This window comes from Typopeltis vanoorti, chromosome 11 (genome assembly GCF_054136105.1).
Source record: "Typopeltis vanoorti isolate ZY-2024b chromosome 11, IOZ_Tvanoo_1.0, whole genome shotgun sequence".
Taxonomy (NCBI): domain Eukaryota; kingdom Metazoa; phylum Arthropoda; class Arachnida; order Uropygi; family Thelyphonidae; genus Typopeltis; species Typopeltis vanoorti.
The window spans coordinates 95,329,964-95,349,295 of record NC_143559.1 but is presented as its reverse complement, the minus strand read 5'-3'; the positions used below and the strand labels follow the sequence as shown (position 1 = coordinate 95,349,295).

The 19,332-nt window shown below is 37.3% G+C and overlaps 1 non-coding gene across 1 annotated transcript; it reads left to right on the top strand.

Annotated features, from left to right (window-relative positions):
* The first annotated feature begins 18,638 nt into the window (after positions 1 to 18,638).
* On the top strand, positions 18,639 to 18,710 carry TRNAA-UGC (transfer RNA alanine (anticodon UGC)). The gene has a single exon. It is a non-coding gene; the product is annotated as a tRNA-Ala (tRNA).
* The last annotated feature ends 622 nt before the right edge of the window (positions 18,711 to 19,332 follow it).

Sequence of the window (19,332 nt, the reverse complement as noted above, 5' to 3'; positions counted from 1 at the left end):
TATGCTGCAGGACCAGCCTGTTTCGCAGTGGTGTGGTACATCCTCTAGCGTTTAGTGAGAGAAGGTTTATTGAGGTGCTCATTATTTTTATGGTTTAGTTTTATTTGGTGCGGTAATCCTCACTTCCTTTACGAATAGTTATGCTGCCGCTGGGATTCAAGCCCGTTTATCAGGTAGTATATCCTTTTCCTGAGATTGGTGGTTTTTCTCCCTCTTTTTCCTGCCAGAATAGTTCTTAATTCTTTCAGCTGGGTGATAAGGCCACTGATGTCAGCGGTGTAGTCATAGGCTGTCAGCAGTTTTTGTGAAGAGCCTCGAACTTTTTCAAGAAAGCTCTGAAGCTGCTCACTTGTAAGTGGGCCTTCAGTGTGAGGAAGACCTGCATTTCCAGTTTCCTCTTCATCATCTGAGGACTCAAGAAGCTCGATCTCTTTATCCCCCTCTACAGGCTGTTGGGAGGGTTCCAGAATGCTTGGAGGCAAAGGTTCCCTGCTGCAGCTGCGCTGGTTTGTCTTTGGCTTTTTTTCCTTTTTTGTTTCTTGCTCCTCTTCGTTATTTGTATCTTTATCAGAGTTAGTTAGTTGTCTGTGTTCCGTTTCCTTTTCTCTAGGATTGCTTTTAATCGATGTTGGTGGAGGTTCTTTCGAAAGTTGGGTTTCTTTAGTGCTACCACTTGATTTTGTCTCCTCGGTACTGGACTGAGAGATGTTTCCTTGAGATCTTTGTTGTTTGTTAGGGATGCTCTGTTTTTTGGGGCTGGCTGCTTGGTGCTTCTGATTCTCTGATCCGCTAGGGTTGGTAGTATTGTTAACCGGTTTCTCATTTCTGGGTATATACGGGCATAACTTCCTTACATGGCCTTCTTCGTGGCAGTAAAAGCGCTGAGCAGCAACAGTAATATAAAAGGTGTAGGGTACTCCGTCTATTTCTGTGTTGATTATTTTGGGTATGGAGCCGATTGTATTGTCGCCAAAGTGCATTAGAGCCTGTCTTCTAAAGCTCTTGATGTGAGCGAATTCAGGCCTAGTTGTAGAGGCGCGTAGCGTTCGGATTTTACCTGTCACTGCGCCGTATTTTGATAGTAATCCGCAAAGCATTTGATGGCTTATTTCCGGTGGGACATTTGACACTGTTAATTTTCTGGGAGCAATTGCGATTGGTGAGACATTCACGTGGCATGCTCCGATGTCTATTCCCTTTTCAATTAATGTCTCAGACCAAGATGCGTTGTTAAAGTACATTTGTATGGTTCCGGCAACTCTTGAAATGTGAGTTATATTTTTTGGGGGAACATGTTGAGCTACTGCGTTTAGATACTTTTCCAGTGGGGTATTTTAGATTGCGAAAATTACAATTCCGTTATCTCGGGAAAAGCGGTTGGCTGGGTAAACGTTTGTACCCGCGGTGGTCGTTGTTGCAGTAGTATTAATTCGCGCGGAAGTATTAGCTACAATGTTAGCATAGGAGACAGAGAGTACTGACCTTTGTCCGTTGTTGTCCGGGGGGGCTGAAACTGATGTCTTATCCTTCTCTGGGGCTGTGGCTGGCGTCTTTTCCTTGATCGGAATTCTGCGACCTTTGACCGATTCCTGCTGAGCTCGGGCATGGACCGGCTGCTGGTGGTGGTGATATGCTGTGGTTTATACTGGCCATTGCTTCGGGCGAATAAGGGGAAACGCAAGCTATCACAAATTCCCGGTACTCGAAGGCATACCGTTGTAACAGTAAGCACACGAACAAAGATTTTAAAATTTAAAATTTAATATAACTTTTCCTAGCTTCACAAATTTAGAAAACTAATTTTTTAACGCGATAGATTAGGTGCTTACGATTATGTAGGTATAAATCTTGAAGTTGATTGACGTATTCGACCGCACAAAATACAACTTTAGGCAAGCGCGACCTTGGACACGTCTGCACACTTCAGAGTCGCGACTACATTAGAATAGAATGTCAGCGATAGATAGATTTTTTTTTTTTTTTTAACTTGTTAAATTAAACATTACACGATAGGCAACAATGACTATTTACATATTATAAATATATATTTACAGAGAAAGAAAACATTTTCCTTTCGGGTGTACAAATGAGAATGCAATAAATGAATATTCAAAATTAACAGTTCAGTTTCAGTCTGAGTTATCATTCAGATGAAGCACATTGTCGTCGTCAATCCAGAAGAGGGTACCAGTCGGATTCCATGCCTCTAGGAATTTCGCGACAGTTCTTGTTTCTTTGAAGTGCTCAAGTTCCAATAGAAGCCTGCTTTTTAGTTTCCGACGGAGGATGTGCATGAGGGTTTGTGCAGTTTCAGTGATGGATGGGTGCTGGTTACTTCTTGTCTGTTTTAGGTAAAAGCTGTAGATGACGGCCTTAGCGCAGATAAAGATGAAATTGGATGTTCTGTGTCTGTTTTCTTCTGTGTGGACTAAATTCCAGTAGTCTTCTTGGCTGTGTGTGTAGTTACAGGTGCTATAGGCGGTATTCAGGGCATAGGTGATTATCACTTTGTTTGCAGGGCAGGTCAGATATGTGTTCCAAGGTGCCTGAAACGTCACAGAATGGACACAGATCCGTTTCTCTTAGCTTAAATTTGTAGAGCTTAGAAGGAGTTGGCAAGATGTTATGCCATAGTCTCCACTGTATTTCGGAATCTGGTTTGGCACATTTTGATTTATATGGCAGATCCCACTGAAAACTGTGTGGTATATGCAGCCTTGTAGATGAGAGTGTTAAGGCTGAATATAAAAATGGTGAGGATGGGGACACTGACATGAGGAAGTGGTATATTTTCTTGTAGTTTGAGGGAAGAATTGGAAGTGAGGCTTCAGATTGTACAAGATGAAATATTGGCCCCGAGCAGTTTCTAGAAGGAATACGGATTTCCTGAGGTGTAGCGATATCTGGATAGACTTTTATAATGGAGCCTTGCAGCTGTTGATATTGCTTTTCAGTTTTTGGGTTCTTCATTGGTAGGCTTGTGAATGCTTTCCACTTTAGGGTGTGGGTTAGGAGGTCTCCTATGACTCTTATTCCTGCCCAGTTCCATGTAGGGAAAAGAAAAGGCTGGCCAGTTGTGAGACTTGTGATGTTTTTGTTTTAAAATAGTGGTTCTGTAAGTACAGCTGACTCTGTTGATCCTGTGAGTGTGTGATGGAGTCCTGTGTTTTTCCATCGCTGTAGAGCATCTTTGTAAAAATGAGGTAGTTTAGGAGGAGATAGTGCAGGACTGGCCATTCGGAGGATTGTGGAAAGTGTAAATCCTCTGGTGGATGCTTTCGTGATGTAATCGAAGGTGGTTACATAGGTGTGATTGCATTGAAGTGTCTTTAGGAGGAGGATTATCCTGAAGGATCGAATCTTGTTTTCAAGGGAAATCAGGCCTTGACCTCCCTTGCTGAGTGGCTTGCAGAGTTGAGGGTATGTTGTCCAGTGAGTTTTGTTCCAGAAGAAACGTTTGATTTCCTTTTGAATGTGGTAGAGAAATTCTTCAGGAGGTGTGAGTACTTTGAGGGTATGCCATAAGACACTCGCAGCCATCTGGTTAACTATTAGTACTCTTCCTCTAAGTGAAGACATGGAACGAACGCTGTTCCATTTACTAGCACCTGTTTAAAACGATTGTGCAGCTGTGTCGAGTTCAGTGTGTTATATATTTTGGTGTTGCCAAGGTGCACACCTAAGTATCTTTGTCCTTCGCTTGACCAGGTACATTCGATCGGAGAATCATTTCTAGACTTCCATCTGCCTGACCACAAGCCTGTGGTTATGGCAGAATTTAATTTGGCCCCTGATTATTTATTTATTTATTTAACTTGTTAAAATAAACATTACACGATAGGTAACAAGGATTATTTACATATTATATATTATAAGTATATAAGTATATATATTTCAGTGAAAGAAATATTTTCCTTTCGGGTGTACAATAGAGAATGCAACAAATTAATTAAACATTTACAGTTCAGTTTCAGTCTGAATTATCTTTCAGATGAAGCACATTGTCGTCGTTAATCCAGAAGAGGGTACCAGTCGGATTCCACGCCTCTATGAATTTCGCGACAGTTCTAGTTTCTTTGAATTGCTCAAGTTCCAATTTAAGCCTGCTTTTTAGTTTCCGACGGAGGATATACATGAGGTTTCGTGCAGTTTCAGTGATGGATGGGTGCTGGTTACTTCTTGTCTGTTTTAGGTAGAAGCTGTAGATGACGGCCTTAGCGCAGATGAAGATGAAATTGGATGTTCTGTGTCTGTTTTCTTCTGTGTGGACTAAATTCCAGTAGTCTTCTTGGCTGTGTGCGTAGTTACAGGTGCTCGAGGCAGTATTCAGGGCATAGGTGATTATCATTTTGTTTGCGGGACAGGTCAGATAGGTATGTTCCAAGGTACCTGAAACGTCACAGAATAGACACAGATCCGTTTCTCTTAGCTGAAATTTGTAGAGCTTAGAAGGAGTTGGCAAGATGTTATGCCATAGTCTCCACTGTATGTCGGAATCTGGTTTGGCACATTTTGATTTATATGGCAGATCCCACTGAAAACTGTGTGGTATATGCAGCTTTGTAGGTGAGAGTGTTAAGGCTGAATATAAGAAGGGCGAGGATGGGGACACTGACATGAGCAAGTGGTATATTTTCTTGTAGTTGGAGGGAAGAATTGGAAGTGAGATTTCAGATTGTACAAGATGAAATATTGTCCCCGAGCAGTTTCTAGAAGGAATACGGATTTCCTGAGGTGTAGCGATATCTGGATAGGCTTTTACAATGGAGCCTTGCAGCTGCTGATGTTGCTTTTCAGTTTTTGGGTTCCTCATTGGTAGGCTTGTGAATACTTTTCACTTTAGGGTGTGGGTTAGGAGGTCTCCTATGACTCTTATTCCTGCCCAGTTCCATGTAGGGAAAAGAAAAGGCTGGCCCGTTGTGAGACTTGTGATGTTTCTGTTCGCGAATAGTGGTTCTGTAAGTACAGCTGACTCTGTTGATCCTGTGAGTGTGTGGTGAGGTCCTGTGTTTTTCCATTGCTGTCGAGCGTCTTTGTAAAAATGAGGTAGTTTAGGAGGAGATAGTGCAGGACTGGCCATTCCGAGGATTGTGGAAAGTGTAAGCCCTCTGGTGGATGATTTCGTGATGTAATCGAAGGTGGTTACATAAGTGTGATTGCATTGAAGTGTCTATCCTGAAGGATCCAATCTTGTTTTTAAGGGAAATTTTAAATCAGGTCTTGACCACCCTTGCTGAGTGGCTTGCAGAGTTGAAGGTATGTTGTCCAGTGAGTTTTGTTCCAGAGGAAACGTTTGATTTCCTTTTGAATGTGGTAGAGAAATTCTTCAGGAGGTGTGAGTACTTTGAGGGTATGCCATAAGACACTCGCAGCCATCTGGTTAACTATTGGTATTCTTCCTCTAAGTGAAGACATGGAACGAACACTGTTCCATTTAACTAGCGCCTGTTTAAAACGATTGTGCAGCTGTGTCCAGTTCAGTGTGTTATATATATTGATGTTGCCAAGGTGCACACCTAAGTATCTTTGTCCTTCGCTTGACCAGGTACATTCGATCGGAGAATCATTTCTAGACTTCCATCTGCCTGACCACAAGCCCGTGATTTTGGCATAATTTAATTTGGCCCCTGAGGCTTGTGCATATAGTCTGTGTGCTTCCTCGGTTACTGTCATTTCTTCTTCATTTCGTACTATGACAGTGACGTCATCGGCATATGCTGATAAGGTAATTTTTTGATGTGGATCTGTTATTCTGGTTCGTTTGGAGATGTTGGTGTCGTGTACTCCTTTTAAGAAGGGTTCTATGGCCAGTGTGTATAACTGACCGGAGAGGGAACATCCTTGCTTGATCCCTTGAGAGTGTGACAAAGTGCGAGTGAGCCTGGTTGATTTTTAAACAGAAGTGTGCATCTCTGTAAAGCAATTGCACTGTTTCAATGATGAGAGGACCATAGCCAAATGCCTTTAGAACTCATAAAGGTACTCGTGCTCTACCTTGTCGAAAGCCTTTTCCTGATCAAGGCTGACGAGAGCTAGATCTTCATGTTGGCTGTTTGTGATGTGGATGAGATCTCTTATTAAATGGCGGTTATCATGTATTGATCTTCCTGGGACAGAGTACGTTTGATGTTGGCCAATAACTTCGGACAGTGTTGGCTTTATTCAGTTTGCTATAACTTTGGAAATTATTTTGCAATCGGTATTAATTAGGGAGATTGGACGCCAGTTCCGGATATCCGTGTGGTCTCCCTTCTTTGGTATCAATCGTGCTACTGAGGTCATGACGGATTGTGAGAGGCCATTGATGTAGGCTTCTTGCAGTGTTTTGAGGAGAAGTGGTCCGAGTTGATTCCAGAAGACTTGGAAAAACTCTGACATGAGACCATCAAGGTCAGGAAATTTGTTCTTTGGCAAAGATGTGCATGCGGTTTTCAGTTCATCTAGCGAGATTTTCTTTTCTAAGTGGTTCCAATCTGTTGCAGAGATTTTTTTGTATCTTTCAGTATTTCGTGAATGGCATTATGGGATGTTCCTGCAGTGCTGTATGCATTCTTGTAGTATTGTAGGATTTCAGAGGTGATTTTACTTGAGTCTTCTGTGATGCTGTCATCTTGGAGTCTGATAGCAGAGATGGAATTTGCTGTGGCATTTTTTTTTCCAAAGAGAAAAAATAATTTGTGTGGACGTCTGAAAGATTTATTTGTGTATGCCGCGATCTAAGTAGGGCACCTTTTGCCGATAATTCTGCCTGTCTTTGCATGGCTTGGAAGGCAGAATGGTGTTCAGGGCTTTATTCTGGGAGATACTTGAGCTGTTCTTCAAGTTGTCGGATTCTAATGTTCTTCTGTTGATTTTTCTGGTGACTGTAGATCTGCGTAAAGGATTTGATTCGTGATTTTAAGTGGGGGCACCATGTTTTCATTGGTTCTGTATCCACTTTCGAGTGAGTGAGGTTGGTTATTAAAGCCTGAGTGGTCATTATATAAGCTGGATCTTTCAGGAGAGTATTGTTGAAGATCCAATAGGCGCTTGCTGATTTGGATGCTTCAAAAGATAATGAAAGTTGCAGCTTGACGAAGCAATGATCTGAAATGTAGGAAGGGATGTGTGAGATGTTTCTAACTAGAGGCAAGGTGTGTCTGGAAATGTAGTATCTGTCGAGTCGTGCTTGGTAGAGTGGCCTATTTGTCGCTGTGATTGCTGACTTCCGTGTGTAGGATTTCTTATCAGGATGTTGATGCCGAAAGACGTCGATGAGTTCATTGTCGTTTACCAGTGTTTGAAGTTTGTTTATTAATTGGCTACGATGTTCAGCACACTGAAATCTGTCTTTTTCTTGGTCAAGAGTGCAATTAAAGTCTCCCGCTATTATGACATGTTCTTGGTCTATACTGGAAAGATGGTTTTGGACGAAATCGAGGATTTGTGATGCCAGAGCATCCTGCTGTGGTATATAGATGTTGAACACATGTAGGGTGTTATGGTTAGGTGCTATTATGTGAACATACAAGGCATATCTTGGTATAACAGCAATCACTTTTAGTTTGTAGGGAGATATATGATGTACACCTAAGCTAACTCCTGCTCCATGATGTTGTTGGGTTGCAGAGTGCTGTAAGTCATAAGGCCACTCTGCCCATCTTCTGGATAAATTGGATGAGGGGTTGATGTTTGTTTCTTGCAGAAGTATTAGGTCTATATGATATTTTTGTACCTGGACAAGGACTATTCTGTTGCGTAGAGCAGAGGCACATCCTCTTGCATTGAGAGAGAAAAGGCTTATAGACATTATGAGTTATGAAAGTTTGATTGTAAGTTTAATCTAGTATTGGTCCTGGTACTGTGTTTGTAGCCCATTAATTAAGTAGTATATTCGCTTACTCCTGTTAACCTCAGCTCTGCTCTTTTTACATTTCAGTTTCGAGTGTAGGTCCTGAAGTTCAGATATTAGTTCCGGGATTCTTGTGGTGTATTTGAGGGCTATAGTTAGTTTGTGAGGAGAACCTCGCACTTTCTATATGAGGGATGACAGCTGCTTCATGGTTAGGGGACCCTCAGTGTGGGGAAGTTCGCCCTCAGCTTCCTCTTCTTCTAGGTCGTCATGTGGAAGTACAGTTTCTTCATCGTCTGGGAACTCTGTTTCTCCTTGGCTGGCTGCAGCTGGTGAAAGGCCATTTTGAGTAGTTTCTTCTATAAGGTGAGGTTTTGAATTAGTGGGAGGCTGAGTTGGTGATTCTGGTTGCTGGGTCTGGGGTTTCTTTTAATTAGTTCGTTCTTGTCATCTCTGTTGGGAGGATCCGTGTTTTCGTGTTGTGAGACTTCGTTATCTGAGCCTTGGATCTCATTACTTGGCAGTCGTTCAAGAGCGACGTGAGCGTTGTCTTTTTCAGTTCGGGATTTTCTTTCCTCTGAAGTACGTGATGAGGAAAGAATTTTTGGTTTACTTTTTCCTATGCTTTGATTTTCTTCATGTACGATGTTATTCTGTTCAGCTGGTTTACTATTCTGGGCTGGGATGTTTGTTGATGAACTGTTGGTAATATAGGGACATTGTTTCCTAATGTGACCGTCTTCGTGACAGAAGAAGCACTGCGATGAGGAAGATAAGTAGAAAGTGTAGGTTATTGCATTTATTTCCGTGTTGATTAATTTTGGGAGGTCGTGTAGTGCGTCGTTGTTTGAAAAGTGCATTAATGCCTGCCTTCGAAAGCTTTTGACATGGGAAAATTCGGGCTTCTTCGTGGCTGCTGACAATGTGCGTGTTTTTCCTGTGACAGAACCGTATCTTGATAACATGGATCTGATGAGTTGATGAGGAATTTCAGGGGGAACATTTGATACTGTTACTTTTGTCGGGGCCAGTGCTATTGGGGCTGCTTCGAAGTGATAATCGCCGATATCGACGCCTTTTTGCAGTACCGTTCGTGCCCATGAGATATGGCTAAAATATACCTGCACAGTTCCAGCTACGCGGGAAGCGTCAGTAATATTTTTTGCGGGCACAATTTGGGCGATCGCCGTTAGATAATCTTCTAATGGGATGTTTTCTTTGGTGGTGAAAATAACAATCCCATTATCTCGGGAAATGACGGTTCGTAACAGTGGCATTTATTTTTGCGTTAATCGGTTTATTGCTGACTGATGTGGTATTCGTGTGTGAGATCAGTGTTTTGGGAGACGATAGGATATTTCCATTAGATACAACATTAGCGTAAGATTTTGAATTGACTGACCTGTTTTCCATGTACATTGCTGCGGTGAACTTTGCTCTTCCTTTCGGATCCGAAGTCGTAGGGGTCTTTGATGTGCGGATTTTTTCTGTGACAGAACCGTATCTTGATAACATGAATCTGATAATTTAGATAGATAGATAGATAGATAGTTAGTTTCTTGTCTAATCTGAGCTGTCTTTCGCTGATACGGATAAACTGATGTTCTGAGATTAGGCACGAAAATTCCCTTTTTAATGCTTTTACAAATATCTCAAGATTGGTTTTATTGGTGAAGTACTTGATGTTAATGCGAGGGTTTGTGTTGTGTGTTCCGTTTAAATTTTTGTTACTGATAATGAAACTTAATATGCGATAATAAGAACACCTATCCTCTTCTCCGCATCTCCATTCAGAAACTCGGATAAAATACACGTAGTTTTGTTTGCTGTTGTCAGATCAATGAAGCTGTTTCCTCCTCTGCTATTTTCAAATGATGGAGTATTACAGTCGTCGTTTAGTATGTGTACGGAATTCGATGCTAAGAACTCTTCAAAAATTTTACCTCTATTGTTTGTGCTCTCGTTAAACCATAATCTGTGTGGGCATTGCTATCTTTTCCAAGAATTAGGCTGGTTGATGATAAAATCCACTATGTTGCCCACTATGTTTCCAAGTCGTATTTTATGTCAGTGTGATAGTTTAGACATATGCATGTACTTGCAGCTAAAATTTTAATCCAGCAGTATAATTTCCATAAGTTCTAAGTCCTCGTTGCTGCACTGAGAAATGAATATTGCCTCGATTTTATGGTTGACTACCAGTATTGTGATTCTTTGGAAAATATTTTATAATTATTGTTCGAAGCCGCATATTTTGTTGTTGATGTTGTTGGATTCTGATATTAATGATATTCCTATTTGTTTTTCTATTTATGAGTTCTGCTAAGTTATTTACAGCCTTGATAGAGCGTTGAGGATTTATTTGAAAGCATGCCAGGGAAATAGTGCTGCTTCTGCTAGCTATATTGTTGCTTTCCATAATATATGTTTCGAATTTTGAGCTGTTTTTAGTAGTTGCTTATCGGGCAGACTTTGCTTAGAGTCCTGTCTTTGCAGTCGTTTTTGGTTTTGGCATGAGTGCTGCGGTTTTGATAATTTATGCATTTCATCTAGGGCTTATTTAGTGGCCACTCGTTGAACTTATGTTCTTTAGAGCAGAATGGACAGGTGCTAATCTCTTGCAGTCTCGTGTATGATTGTGGAATTTATCGCAGTTAAAGAACCTCAGAACGCTTACGTAGTTTGTACAATGGCAAATTCTCCACAGCATTTAAACACCGGTTATCAGCAATTTGGTCCTCACCATTGGATCGACTTCTATAATTTTCTATTCTAAAAGTTATATTCTAAAAGCTATAACTTCTGAAAGTTTCAAAACAGTGCAAAAACAGGAAAACATCATGATATACAGGAATAGGGACTGAGAATCAGAAGATCATCTGTACAAGGAATACGATTTTATTAGACTTTAGATTAGCATTTTATGAGTTTCCTGTTTATCAGCGTACAACTCTTTCACTCTAAACACTTTGCTATCTTTCTTCAAACAGCTTCATTAGAGCTCTCTGAAGTACCAATGAAGGTTCGAAAATTTTCAAACAAAAATCTCATTCATCTATGTAAAGCTTCTACAACCATTCTTTAGTTTAGTGTTGTTAGAAGAAATAGATGATTACAGCGTCGATTAATGTCTGGACAACTAATGCTATTAGCCTAACATGTATAATGCCTATCAAGTGTGCTGTGTTATTCTTCGTTTCCGTGTTTTTCTTTGTGCTCTGTTATTATGTTTTTATTTGTGTTCTGTTATTATGTGTTTTTCTGCAGAAAAAGGACTTTGGGAGGAGGGACAATCATGTCCTTATATATATATATATATATATATATATAATGAATGGCTTCTGTGTTTCATATATTTATGTTTAAAATTAAAAAAAAATGGTGTAATAAGTTTATTAACAATAAATTCTTAAAATGAAAGCAAACTTCCATATTTCTTTACCATAATGTAATTATATTTTACTTATTATAATAGTTAAAATAGTAATTTATATTATATAATAAGAAAGTTAGTAAGTATGAATTGCATTTCGAAAAAAACTGTAGAAGTGTCTTATGTTAGAATACGAACCAACATTGCTTTTTTTTTTTTTGTATTCGTTTAAATATTTCGATATTGATTTTTGTAAGAAGTTTTCGACTGCCTTGTTGGGTTTCACTTTAAGCACGAGGTATTATTTCGGTCGGCAATGTTACTCGCTTCAGTATCATGTGATTTTTTTGTTTCGTTGTGTCATACGAAAATGTTTATTTTATAAGTGTGGTATCACAAGAAAAGAATCAAGTAAAGGGGGGGGGGGTTCCGAGGCAAACTAGAAATGCAATTTATAGGGTTTTCTTCTAGTGAAAATAAAATTAAAAAAAATGAAGAAATGTGAGTCTTGGTAATTCCTTTCCCATGAAACTCTCAAGATCTTCGACATGTGATATATTCCCCAGGGGACCTACTTTCGAATAAAATCCGGAGCACGTTCTCTAAGACTACATGAGTTAGCTTCGATTGTGTGTGTGTGTGTGTGTGTGTGTGTGTGTGTGTGTGTGTGTGTGTGTGTGTGTGTGTGTGTGTGTGTGTGTGTGTGTGTGTGTGTGTGTGTGTGTGTGTGTACACACGCGAGTAGCAGTATAATTTAATTTTAAAGAATTTACTGGGCAAAGTTTTAAAGCACGTGACTTTAGTAACACGGTCATATCCTGGTCATTAGTGATCAGCGTGACGAATTTGTAAGTAATGAGCACTCAAGAAATGTGTTTAAAGATAACGCTCAAGTGCATTGGCTGTATACGCAAGCACCAAAATTACTGTTTTCAACAGTTTGTAATAGGCTGCTTTACCCAATACTTTATGCCGTATTAAGTTACTAATATTATCGTCATACGTAAATTCAACTAGCAAGGCACCAAAATTTAATCATTGACTCTTCATCTTTACATCAAAGTTTCATTTCATATCTAATGTTAATTAAACCTAATATTTAAATAATATTTTGAACAACAATTGAATATCTTTCAAAAAAAATTAACAAGCCACAATCTAAAACATTTGAAATACGCATTTTCTTTCATTCATTACAAAATCTATGATAATATTAAACTTATTATAATTATATGATAATATTTTTTTTCTTAAAATATCAATGTCATATCAATAGTGTTAGAGGGTTGTAACTGTTGGGAGACATTTTATGAACAAGGTTGTTAAAGAGGACATCGGCAAATTGAATAAACTGTGAATAAGAGAAACAGGTTTTGCAGTTATGTGGAAGGTAATTGTTAAGTTGAGAGCTGTCGCTCTTGTTTCAACTGCTCTAACGAACTGGCAGTTATCATTGCCAGTTCGTTAGAGCAGTGACCGTGGAAGTACCCGTAGAACAGTTGTTGCTATGTGCTATCTAGTTGTTTTCGACTCTTGGTGATCCTGTGAACAAAGACTCTTCATCCCACCCTGCCTGTTGTCTTTATTTTTTCAGTAATTGTAAGCAATTGATAAGTTTTTATGTTGTCTATCCAACGCTTTTGTCCCCTTCTTCTTCTTCTTCTTCTCATTTCCTCAATGTTCCCAACATAATTGCCTTTTCCAATGATTCATCAGCTTGCATAATATGTGCAAAGTACACCAACTTCTGTTTAGCGATCATTGCCTCCAAAAAGCTTTCTGTCTTTATTTTATCTAAAACGTTCTTTTTTTGGTCATTTTTGAAGTCCACGGGATTCTTAATAGTCTCCTCCAAACCAATAATTCAAATGAATCAATTAGCGTTCTGTCTTTCTTGTTAATAATCCAACTTTCACATACACAGAGCATCCGTAGAACAGGCACAATGCTAAAACATTGTGTCCTGTGAGATAGAGGTCGAAATGCGTCTGTAAGGGAGGGGATCATCTATCAACCGAATTCTCGACGTCATTAAGAATTTTTGGGATGACTTAGGTTACCCATAACCATAACATCTTAGAACAGTGTTCTAAGGGTAGCTGGAATTATTGTCCAAAGTTAACAATTGAATGGGTAAAAAACAGCATCTTGAGAGGAAAAGAATGTGTAAATTGTAGAGGCTGAAGATGTTATTAATGCGATGTATTTATGTCAGGGAAGGGTATAGGTAAATGCCGTTGAAAGCAGCACGACTGCTCACCCACTCTAGTGATTGTATTACTGAGGACAGTGACAGTAAAGCTAATATATCCTTTGTGAGAAAAAAATGATTTTTTTTTTCATTTTAATGGCGAAGCAGATGATCAGATTAACCTTGCTACAATGAAGAATAGTATGCCGATCAATGTTTAAGGCAGTCGTTACTGATGGTTTTGAAGCTTGTGATATTTATGCACTGCATGGTTTGTCGAATAAGTAGGACGAAGGAAATTTACTAAAGATGGCATGGGATAGAACAGAACCTCGGGAACTCCACTGGCAAAGTTAGAAGAAACAGAGAGAGAGAGAGAGAGAGAGAGAGAGAGAGAGAGAACGCTATCCACCATGACACCATGCAACTAGCCAACTGTCTTTCATAATGATTGTGATACAATTCCTGTACACACACTGAGTAAATCTTCCCTGAATACCCTCGATTTTCTTGACATCAAATAAAAACTTGGTTGAGTAAAACTAGGAAGCTTAAGTCAATATTGACCGGACTAAAGATTTGTATAACGGTATCATTCTTTCCTAATCCTTTTAATCAATTTTCTGAGCAATGCTAGTTGTGTTAGCAATATGATTCTCCTTAAATATCCTATCAATCAAAATACATAAATCTTTGTATTCGTTATTTTTAAATACCATGCATACAACCTATGCCATATAATATTGTCTTATTAAAAAGATAATTCATTCATTTTTATTCATTTAATTTTTAACCTCACTTCCCCAACCAATCTTCTTCTGTCTTAACTCATGAGATAATTATCAATACAGTTTAATATATTTTAATCAGAAGCTCTTATGTGGAACACTAACACACTCTACTTTGTTAAAATCGAAATAAATCACATCGTAGTCATTACTTCTGTCTATTTTTTATGCTGTTGGTCTTTAATAAAACGAAAGCCGATTTATCATAACCAATCTCCTTTTAAAGAAACCATACTGTGCAGCATTCAACAACTGATTCCTATGAAGAATATTTTGTATACGAGTGCTAATTCTTTTTTCCATTATTTTGTGAGTAACGTTAATAAGACTTACTGGTCGATCTATAATTCTCCACTTTATGTGAATACCCATTCTTATGATATGGAATAATACTTGCAAATATCCAATCAGAAGGAACAATGTCTAATCTCATCAATTCGTTAAATATGAAAAAAGTGGATTAATTAACCTTGATTAATCCACGTACAAGTGTTTACTACAAAAGAATTGACATCATCTCAAATTACAACTTTATGAATTCCCAAGTGATTTAACATATCAAATATGTCTTCTTTCTCTATTCAGTCATTCGGTAATTAATGTGTTTCAAGCTGTCATTTCTCTAATTCTATCCGACCAGTATGCACAATCCATTTTTACTATAATGACGCATAATGTATTACATGGTCCTAGATTTTGAATTAAGCTTATTTAAGGATGTCATTGGTTACTTATTGTTTAGTGGTGAAATATACAAGATCAGTATCCTGAGCCTGTATATTTGATTTCATTAGCAGCTCCTTAATATATTTCATGCTGGTTGCTTCAACAAATCCAGAATACAGAAGCTCTATGGCTTTCCATAGTAACTGCTGAATGCATATGTGATGTAGTTAGTTGTCTGAAGTATTGTTGTCCGATACATAGTTGACTGTCTTAGAATAAATGCGTGGTGTTTGTCGTCTAATTAAAGTGCTAATATCTTTGGCGTCGTCTCTTTGCTCTCAAAAGATTGGACTTCTTCTTTCACACATCAGTGATCTTAGTTTACGTTATCATCTATACTGACTTACATTCGTATGTTAGCACGATATATCTCATATGGTAGCTAAATGCATTGTATTATTGCTTTTATGTATATAGCAGCTTCATTTGTAGAGAATATAAACCTATATCTGAATGAAGCAACTTTCGATCTCTCATAGTTTCACCTAAGTAATGGTGGTAATTTTATTGATGCATATGCTTTGTACTCAGGTGCGTGGATGTCGAATTATTATGTGTTTGTTGTCAGCTGGCTGGCTAAGTGGGTTAATAGATATCATTGAAATTGTCTTCTCAGAGATTAGTTAGATGGAAGTTATGCTAATCCACTAAATGACCAGATCGATATCATATTACATGTTTGTTTTGAAAACGCTTATGTCCACGAAAGATCTTACCACTAAAGGATATCACGCATGTAGACGCTAAAGAAGATACAAGAGACCTATACCTTGTTGGATACCATGGTTTACTGGTAGTTCTCTACTGCCGATTGATCAGATACGTATCATTTGTTTTCGTATCTGTTTCGAAGATAATTTCTAAACCGTATGTACTGAGGATATTGTTATTGTTGTTATTTGTAATTAGGCTATGTGAATAGAGTATTATTTGACAACTCACGTTCTGTTAAAGCTCTCTTATAAACATTTCTTGCATCCTAGACGGAATTTGAGCCCAGGTCTTTCTAACCAAAAACGTATCGTTGATAATATAAGCAGCACTGTTTAATATCTTTTTTAGTACAGTTTTATTTATCTTTCACTTGTTAGAATAATATAATTTTAATTCTCTTTATACCACTTTAACTTTATACCATTTTAATTCTCTAACATAATAACATAATTTGATAAGTATTAATTATATTTCTAAAACAAATTCTGATTATAATGAAGTCACATACTGCAGCTGTTCTATGTTCTTTTGAACAAGAACTCGTGTCGAGCACGAACCAGCCTCCACACCTTTCATGTTTTCCTTTTGTTTAATATATTTATCTTTGCCAAACTTCAATCACTTTAATAACTGACTGAACTTAAATATTGAAACACTGGAAAGTAACGGAAGCTTTGAAATCAATGTCAATAATTGCAAGTATATCCGATTTGGTAAGAAGATAACATTCGACACACATGTAACTTGAATGGAAATAAAATGAGAAAAAGTTAATAAACACAATAAAATATTTGGGTGTGAATATTTAATATTCATTAAATGAAACTTCACTTGTAGGGAGAAAAGAAGTGGTGATACTATTATACGAGTCTTTCTCAGACCAATAATGAATTATTAGTGAGGTGTCTTGTGAATTATTGTAAAGCTTAATTAATGAAATAATAAAGATTTTTATTAACCACAGAAATGTCAATTAATCGATAATTGTTTAGGTTTCTTATTCATATGAGGGGCATAACTAATTAAGGAATTCGATGAATGCAATTAATCGAATTGCATCCATCGAATGCGAATGTGCGTGTGCACGCACGCACAAAAATATAACAAACCCCTCCCAAAAAACACCATTACAAGGACGCAAACATACCATATCCAAATCCAACCTCACTTGCAAAAAAGTTAAACCGTGTACAAGCAGTAGTAGTCTTCTAAGTACCTACCTAGAAACAGTAAAATCAACACCTGGCTTGCGACGGGTATAGAAACAAAATCACGAAACCACCACCATCTATTATTTTACTCAGATAAGCTTTGCAAAGCTTCGAGAAAGAAATCGGAAATGCCATCCAAAAAAAAAGAAGTAAATATTATAATCGATGTAATAAAAACTTAATTATTGTAAATTTAAATGGATCATTACCTATGCAATTTAAATAAGTTATTTTCCTAGCATTCTGTATAGAAAAAATATATATAGATAAATAGACAGATAATCGTGTAATCTATCCTGTATAACTGAACTATAACTGATTGTAAACTATTACAAAAATCGTTATTACTACTAATAACACACAAATTGTTGTGTCATATGATTTGCACACGGTACAAAGTATGCAATAAATTGGAATCCGAACTGAATCACGTCGGAAAAATTGTAGTATTATCTGTTAAATTGTATGTAATTATATTATACTCCTTATAAGGACTGGCTTAAAGGGGCGAAGCAAGAATGCTTTTCATCTTCCCCGTTATCTGTAGAGGACAGTATAGGGATAAGGTGTTATTGAGCTATTAAAGCTCTGATCATGGCAGGAGGATAACAGCAATAGCTGAGCCTGAGTTAAAAATTCACTGGCTACAGCATTGCCATCCATTACCGTCCAAGGGTATTAATCACCGCATCTCACGGTCGATCAATCCGTAATTATATTAAATTGTATGTATTATATAAATATGTGTATTATATGTATTACATAAATTGTATGTATAATTAAATTGTATGAATATGTATGTAATTTATTAGACAGATAATAAAGTATTATTTGACATTAAAAAAAAAAATTGTGACACCTTCAGGGAGTCCAAAGACTCATCGAGCGAAGTGTGTGCCAATAGCATCGAACGATTGATCCCTTCCAATTACGCGCTCAAACTTGTTTAACTTTTTGCGTGAGCCATTAGTAGCAGAGGCTCTTTATTGCAATGATCTACATATACGTGTATGCAATATCGCTTCTTTTGTTTGGGATGCGCATGCTCTGTTGGTGCAGAGCTATATAAGAAACAGTTCTCATGATTCACTTAGTTCATCTTATATACTTACTAGAAGAATGAGATGAGTGTCGTTTGTAATCTTAATAATTGGGGTTAAATAAGGACTTTGCACAAGTCAATACAGCTTTGAAAGCAACACCGCTTTGAAATTTTATGGAGTACGCTGTTTTTTCCATATGGAAGATTGAATAGAGTTTAATTAAGATAAGTATATTAGAACGATGAGATGTGTTGACAAATGCAAATACAAATATTAAAGAAAGGATATATAACTAAGGCATTCTGGCGTAAGAATCGATAAGAGCTTTGGATTAGTGGAGGTTAGAAATTATAGCGTTCGCTAATGGTAAACCACCATAATCATTTATCAATGTGGGTGTCATGGGATGAACTGTCACCTGAAAGCCCTTCTGTTAAATTTCATTATTGGATTGGCTAGAGATTTGGAAATGCAAAATGTGTGCTTTTTACACCTGTTATGAGTAAGGCTGTTACGCGTCCATAATTAATATAAGGTCATAATTTATTTATTGTTAGAGTACCAGACAACGTAATTTTCACGTATGTCTTACTAGTCGATTGTATTAATAGAGTCCTGCCTTGATCAAGTAGTGTTTAAATACTTGGTTACATTAATAAAAAACTTGAATCTTATATAAGTAATAACACAATAACGTATTTTGAAATAATCTAGTCTATTACATATGGTATTTATTAATGCTATTTTTCAAAGTATACGTTGGGGATGTAGCTCAGTGGTAGAGCGTTCGCTTTGCATGTGAAAGGCCCCGGGTTCGATCCCCGGCATCTCCATTTATTTTTTATTCATTTACTCTACTTTCAACGGTAATCATGAAAATTGTGCAGAAGTTTTTTTTATCGTTCATTTCCATCGTTTCTCATTAATAACACATAAAATAAATAAATGAAAAATATTAGTTGAAAGGAGTAATTGATTTCTGGTGTTTACTTTGATTTAATCAAAGTCAATTGATTCGAAGATTAGAATAATCGGATTATGAAAATAATCTCGAGCTGATGGGATCGTATGGAATCCTCAGCGTTTCAAGAGCTGAGCTAAAACCCCTTATTTTCAAATGATATTTTCATGGAAAGGAATTTAAATAATTTATTATTTAATTTACTTAATTAAATCATAAATTATTAAATTAGGTAAAAAAAAATAAGGCACACGATATATTTGTATTTCTGTAGATTTCATTTATTTACTTATGTTAACATTCAACTTTTGAAATTAAAAATAGAGAAATATTATTTCAAGTAATTTCATGATGATTTTAAAAATATAAAATAAAATTGGAAAACTAAGAAAATACATACGAGCAGCACAAGAGAATAGAGCAATATTAAGTTCTGAAGAGAAAGTAGCACATAAGATGAAATTTGCGAAAAACTAACAGAAATCTGATGGAAT